The following is a 7,535-nucleotide window of genomic DNA, read 5'->3' as shown; positions in this document are numbered from 1 at the left end:
GAATAGATTGTCTATCTGATCTCGGCCGAGTTTTGGTAGTTTGTGGTTTTGAGGAGTTGGCCTATTTCTTCTAAGTTGTCGACTTTATGAGAGCGAAGTTTTTTCTAGTATTTTCCTACTGTCTTTTTAATGGCTACAAAATTTGTTGTGGTATCTCCTGTTTTATTCCTGATATTGGTGATTTATGTTTTTTGTCTTTTCATCTCTGCCAATCTTGTTAAGGTAATTCATTTTACTGATCTTTTTTTTTTTTTTTTTGAAGAAACATCTTTCTGTTTCAATTACTTTTTCTACCACTTTTCAGTTTTCGATTTTATTGATTTCTGCTCTTTATTATTTCCTTTTGTATATTTGCTTTGAGTTTAATTTGCTCTTTCTTTAAAATTTCCTGAAATAGAAACTGAAGTAGTTATTTGAGCTATTTCTTCTTTATAATGACATAAATTTCCCTTTCAGCATTGCGTTAGCTGCATTTCATACATTTTAATACTTTTATTTTCATTTTCTTTAGCTCCACGTATTTTTAAAATTTTATTTGAGACAGCCTCTTTGACTTATGAATTATTAAGGAGTTTATTGTTTAGTTTGCAAGTGTTTGGAGATTTTCCTGCCGACTTTCGTTTTGATTTCTGGTCTAATTCCATAAGGTCAGATAGCACGCTCTGTATGATTTCAGTCCTCTCAAATCTGCTAAGGTTTGCTTTGTAACCTAGGAGCTGGCCCGTCTCAGGGACTGTCCCATGAGCCCTTTAAAACAAGGTAGGGTCAGCTGTTGCTGGACGGAGCCTTACGGTGGTGGCGGTGTCGAGCGCTCTCTGTTTTCACTGCTATTCCCTGTAGTTCTGAAAGTCCAAAGTGAGAGGGTGGAGCGGGAGCTAAAGCTCCCAGTCGGAGGTGTGGATATATCCAATTCTTCTTTCAGCATAGTTTTTGCTTCATACATTGTGAAACGCTATCGTTTGTTTCACAAGACGGCTCCGCCTTCTTGGCGGGTTAATCATTTTGTCGAGTAACTTCCCTCTTTGCCATTGGTTTACTCCGAATTCTGCTGGGCCTGATGTTAATGTAGCTACTTGAGTTGCGTTTCCTTTCGAGTAACACTTGTGCGGTATATCGTTTTCTTTCTTTTGCTTTCAGGCTACACGTGTCATTGAATTTAAAGGGAGTGTCTTGTAAACAGCGTATAGTTGGATCATGGTTTTGAAACCACTCTGCCAATCTCTACCTTTCAATTGGTGAATTAAGGCTATTTACATTTAAGGTAATTAATGATCTGTTAGGAATAAGTCTGACATTTTATCGTTTGTTCCTTCTGTTTATTATTCTTCTATTTCCTTTTTATTGATTTCCTGTGGGTGGCAAACATTTTTTCAGAACTCTATTTTGATTTAATTGTGTTTTTCAGTATACCGTAGCTTCATATTCTTTTGTTAGTGAGCGTTATGGTCAAAGACTCTGTTGCTAGGTAACCTTTGGGAGTGGAGAAGAAGCTGGTGGGCCTGGAAGTCCTTATACCACTTGGCAGAGGCCGAGAAGACATAGGGCTCCACGGATGCTGTGGCTGCCCACTGCATCTCAGTTTGGACCAGGAGCCAGAACTGCCTGGGCTTTGCTGCTGCCGGTGGATTGAATCATCTGCAAGGGCCCTGGGTCACAGAGTGGGGGCTGGAGCTTCTCGCTGGGTCCCTGTTACGTTTTCCCTTGCCCAGACTTTGGCAGAGAGAGCAGAGTATTCTAGGGTTTGAGTGGGGTTTTTATTTGTTTGTTTGCAAGCTTCTCCTGTGTCCAGGTCAGGGTACACGGGAGACACAAAAACTCAGGAAACAACCAGTTGTTGTTGCTCAAGTCTCAAGGTTTCTTGCCAGTCTTCCTTCTTTTCCCCCACCTTTCAGATTTTTTTAATCACTGTCTGTTGGACAGTTTCCAGGGTGTGTAGTTTACAGAAACGGAGTAGGGAGAAGTGAGTGTACGGCCTCCCGTTCCAGAACCAGAAGCCAGGACAGTCTTTTTTTTTTTTTTTTTTAACGCTTCAGACATAGTTTCTTTTCTGGTTGATTTTCCGGAAAGCAGAAGAAAATACTATCAATGGTGCTTTCCATGATCCAAACCCCACCCTCATCCTCCTTGAAAGGGACCAACTGCGTTAGTCAGTACTGCGGTTACCGTTCTTTGCGCCTGCTCTGCGTTCAGTCAATGGGATATCGGACTCCTTTTAAAACCTAAACAGGTTGTCGCGTCTTTCCTGGACTGAAAGTTCATGAGCAACGTAAATACTCGTCTGTAATACCGCAAAAGGGTTTCTTTGAGCTCTCGCTGGTCCTTGCCCAGGGCCTTGAATGAAGAGATTTTCCTTTGGCCCCGGGAGGCTGGCTACATCTACCTAGACATAGATGGCCATGGACTCTCTGGAGCGTTCTCATTTACAAATGCTTAGCTGTGCGAGTACAGACTTCTTACATCAGTGCTGAATCACTTGTTTTTCATCCTGGGCCCTTGAGGGACAATATGGGATGGGCCTTGCGCCCCGTGGCACACGGGAAAGTTCAGTATCAAAAGTTGCAGTTAATGTTTTAAATTTATCAGCAAAGACACAATAAGCAGAACACTGTGCCAAATGACAGAGCCCTGAGCCTCCTTAAAAAAAAAAAAAAAAATGCTATCTTCTGCAGCGTTTCCCTTACCTTGAATAACCAGAGTGGAGGGTGAAAAAATGGTCAATGTGTTCAATATCTTCTACCTGAAAGACATAGTTTAGAAAAAAGCAGACTGGGTTGAACATGATTTATGTCACTCCTTTTTTGGTGTCATATATTACCTCTTTTCAGGATTTTGAAAACTTCTATAAAATGAATGGATATTAAAGTATATAGCACAAATTGTGCACTTACGTGACTTTAGGCTTACATGAGTACAGTGATTCACATACTGTGGTAAATAATAGATACTCTTAAAATGGAATATTTATATCCTGAAGATGAAATTGAACGCTCACATGTGAAGCAACACATGTTCAAGTACATTTTATGGTTTCGTTTTTTTTTTCTGAAATTGCTTTATCTCCACTGACTTTAATTTTTTTTTTCAAAAGATACTGTTTTCTGGCACTCCATGAAAAGTTTATTGTTTTGAGTGCAAGGTTAAAAAGCAGCCAATAAATTAACATATTATATTTGACATGGGCACTGTTCACTCCAAATTTTCAAAAGACCCAGAGAAATCATGCACAGACAACCAACCAGCCGATTAAAACTATTTTGAAAGTTATTTTAAAATCTGTGTTGAAGCACATTTGATTCTTTTTTATTTGTGAAAGTGGGGCAATTTGAGTGATTTTAATTTACAACATGAATAGAAGACTCCCAGAATCAGCTATAACCTCAGCAGAAAACATAATTATATAACTTTGCTTAAAACCTCAGTTTCCTACAGACACGTGTGAAATGAGAACATATTCTAATCTCTTAAAATATCTACCTCTTCACTGAACAAGAGACAGAGGACAAAATGAGGATGTAATACACACATGGAAAAAAGTGGCAGCTCTTGCCTACCTTCGACAAACCTAACGTTAAAAGAGAAAATAACTATAATGAACCTATCCTTTCACAAAGACAACCGCTTTTCCCCTTGTTTCTTTGAAGTGAACCTCCTTTTATTTTTTATTTTTGGAAACCTACAAACGAAGGCTTACTTGGAAACGAATGAATTTTGTGGTTTCCAGACTCAGAAGATAAACAAAGCAATTTCTCTTCCCTCCCCACCCCCACCGGGTAAATAGCCTGAGGCCACAGTCTAGGCTCCCTCTGCTCCCAGTCTGGGGTGGGGGGTGGGAGTAGGGGAGGGGCTGGGAAGGCTAGTGAGGTGGGGTGGGGCAGGGGGTTGTTAACCACAGCACGCAGCCGGTAGAGAATGTCACATGCATGCCCGCACACACAAAACGTCCACAGTGGAACCAGGCAAGAAGATTGTTTAAAAAAAAAAAAGAAGAGAAAGAAAGACAAAGTTCTGCTTCATCAGCTAAAAAACAGTGGTGTTCTTTGCTGGTTTGATGTCGGCTGGAAGCACTGGCTTGGAATTGCCCGCAGCGCTGCTGGGCCCCTGCCCACATGGCAGGCAGGCGGCTTTCTCTGCCAGCAACCGGCTTTTAATAACACAGGAGGCTGTCACTCCTAGGACTCCCCTGGGATTGCGTCCCAATCCCTATGCACTTCCTCCCCGAAAGCAGCTCAAAAGCAACTCGCGGGGACCCTGTGCTGGCCTGCTTGGCCCAGGGTTTGGCGAGTGTTTGCAGGCATCCACCAGGTCCCTGGAGCTATCTGCTCCCTGCTCATCCCAGCGTGCATTCCAGCTTTTATGAAGGCTCGATGGTCAAACAGGATGGATTTTGAAATAAGGAGCTGGCTTTCGCAGAAGGATTAAGACATCTGGTCCCCAGCTCCCCACAGCAAACTTTAAGCAGTCATGCCAGGTCTGGATTTGGATAGGACTTCCCATCTCCAGTGTGATGAGTTTAGCATTTGGGGAGGTCCCCCGGCTTTGTCTTCTTCCTGCTTGGAATGGAATAGAGCACGTTCCATTTGCAAAGCGATTTCGGAAGTTTTCCAACTACAGTCTAATATAAAGTCTACACTACTGAGTGAGCTCTCGGGGTGGCCTCCACACCCGCAGCTCCACACTGCCACCCGCCCCGGGGCATCAGCTGCCCTGAAGTGTCACCCTCCTCCTAGGCCCTGCTGTAATGTATTCAGGTTGGGTGAGCACAGAGTCAGCACTGGGGACTGGAGGCATGTCTACCATCAGCAGGTGGACTCTGATGAACTCCAGCGTGAAAGAGAAGTTGTTGTCATTGATAAAGAAGGTCTCACAACTCAGATTTCTGTCCCCAAATCTGCCCTGGCTTCCTGCCTAGCTTTAGACAACTTGGTGTGTGTGTGTGTGTGTGTGACCCAGTTTCCTCACGTGTGAAATGCATGGCAGGCTGTGGAATACAGGGAGCAGTTCACGTGCTGTGACTCCTCCTCCAGGCCTGTGCAGACATTACTAATCCTTCCCAGCACCTCTCCCAGGCCCAGAGGGGAAACCCAGTCAGCCACAACCAATCGATCAGAGGTGGCACTGAGCAAAGGCCTTTAATGGTTTCTAAGTTTTCTTCCAAGCACAATAGTCTTTGAGTCTAAATCCACTACATTTGGATTCACTTTGAAGTTCTGGGGAAGAAATGGAAGGGACTGATGTTACAGGTGGTGTATTCATTCCAAGTTTGTGACTTTGGAAGAGAAAAGAGGAGAGGAAAAATGTAGGGAGGGAACATCTGGGCCTGGGGACAGTGTCAGCATGGAGAGCTGTGTCTCCTGGATCACTGCCCAGACCCACCCCAGAACAGCAGGGTGCTGGAGGGAAGCAGGATGCACTGACCAATCTGGGGAGAGCGTGCTGCAGGAGGCTCGCCAGCGTGACCAGAAAGGGTTTAGATGGAAACTGCAGAGGGAGGAAGGAAATAAGCCCAAACAAATCTATAAAACCAGGAAAAACGCAGCCAACATCAGAACCTCAGCTAGGGCGCTGGGCAGCAGAAGGGCTGGCTCCCGGTGACTCTGGCAAAAAGAGTGGGCTACGGAGATGTGCACGGAGTCGGCAGAAGAGTGCAGCCCCAGGCTGCAGGGACAGGCTGAGGCCAGCGCAGGAGCAGGACTGTCAGTGCCTCTGCGGGGCATGGGGGCTGCCTTGCTGCTCCCGAGGTTGCTGGACTCAGCCCGGCTCCGGACTCTCAGGCCAGCAGAGCGGACGCTGTGGATGACAGCGTGGCCACCTTACCGCTTCCATGCAGGGCCACAGCACCTAGATTCCCATTCTTTGAACACTGCACCATGGTCAAGGCTGTGCCGCAAGGGGACATCGAGTGGCAAAAAGGAAAGGGCCATATGTGGCAGAAGTGTCATCCCACAACCACAGTAAGTGAGCAGACTTATACTAGAATGGGGCATATGTCCATCTCAGAGGAAGAGAGGCAAACAGCCAGTCCAATTCTGCGGGCCCACCGGGCAGAGTGGAGAGGTGACACCAAGGCCAGCCACCGGGTGTGGAAAGCCCGCCTGGTAGGCACGGTGGGGTCTGCGGGTGAAGACACGAACAGTCACCAGCAGCCCTCAGCACTACACTGAGTGGGGCATGGGAAGGGGTCGAGCACACATCCGTCTAGAGTCCAGCCAGGAAGCGCGGACCTGCAGGCAGGCACAGGGCGTCCACCGGCATGCTAGCGGGGCCGTCTTGCTGGAAGGAGCTGCATTTAAAGGTCTGGCTGCCCTTCATGGTGGAGTGGGGGCTGTGTCTGGGGGTGTCTGCGATGTCATTCATGCTCCGGAGGGCTCACAGGAGCTCTCCTCTTGGGGAAAGCAAACGTCTTGAATTAAGATGGGGCTCCTCCTTGTCTGGGTCTGGACCTTACTCCCAGGGCCAATCCCCGCTTCGTGGTCCTACGGCTTCACAGGGGTCTGCAGGCTGGGGCCCAGGGCTAGGCCGGGTGCTGCCACTAGTATCTCGCTTCCTCAAGAAGCAGCAGCAGAGCCAGGAGGAGACCGCAGTCCTGGTGATATTCACGGAGCTCTGGACCCAACTGCTTGGTGGTCAGCCCTCGGAGAACATTCTCTGAGTCAGTTGATAGATGCACTTCTGTGTTTTGGCCCGTTTGAGTTGGATTTTTATCACTCGTCACCACAAACAGATAGGTAACCATACTAATATTATTCCCGACGATGTGAAAGTGGCACTGAAATTCAACAAAGTCAAATGGAGCAAAATGCCCTGCACTATGTCCTGACAGTGTCAAGTGGCCCATTTAATTGCTGGGAACCTCAAATTACATGAGACAGTTGGAGAAGGTGGTTGTGCGTGTCCTGCAAGAGATAAGGTTTTGCAGGGGCCGGGATATCTGTCCACACCTACTTGATGGGTGTCACACCGGGTGTGTCCCGGTTTTTGTCCTCGGAACAGCACGTTGCCTGCCTCAGGGACTGCATCTTCTGGGAAGGATCAGGACTCTGAGTCTAAGGAACTGAAGATCGCACTCAGACCCTCGGAGAGATCCTCCCAGCTGCTAGTGGGCATCCTGGGCCAGGAGACGGGCAGAGACCCCCTCTTCTGGGGGTTCCAAGGAGAGGCCTTGAATCTGCACGGGGTTTGGGTGTGGTACCTTCTTTCTTTTTTTTCTCCTTAAGATGGGAACCATCAACAGACTCAGGGTTTGGAAGGAGGGGTTCAACATCGTCCTCAGGCACATTCTATCTTTCTTGGAAAATGAACACTAGGTTTATTTCTGTACTCTTCCACCCTGCCATTCTGTGATGCCCTGGAGCAGGTGCAAAATTCGTCCAGGAGTCGCTTCATCAGAGTTCAATAAGATCTAAATAATTTTTCAGTGGACTAGTGCTGTAATAGCTGGGTTCAGAAGAAGGTGACCCAGTGACACAGACCAGATCTGACCCTGGAGTGGAGGGTGGGTCTCCAAGCAGGAGCCGATTCTTTGTCAGTGAGGAGGG

The sequence above is a fragment of the Pteropus vampyrus genome, unplaced genomic scaffold (assembly GCF_000151845.1).
Source record: "Pteropus vampyrus isolate Shadow unplaced genomic scaffold, Pvam_2.0 Scaffold323, whole genome shotgun sequence".
Classification (NCBI taxonomy): Eukaryota; Metazoa; Chordata; class Mammalia; order Chiroptera; family Pteropodidae; genus Pteropus; species Pteropus vampyrus.
This window is presented reverse-complemented; position numbering follows the sequence as displayed.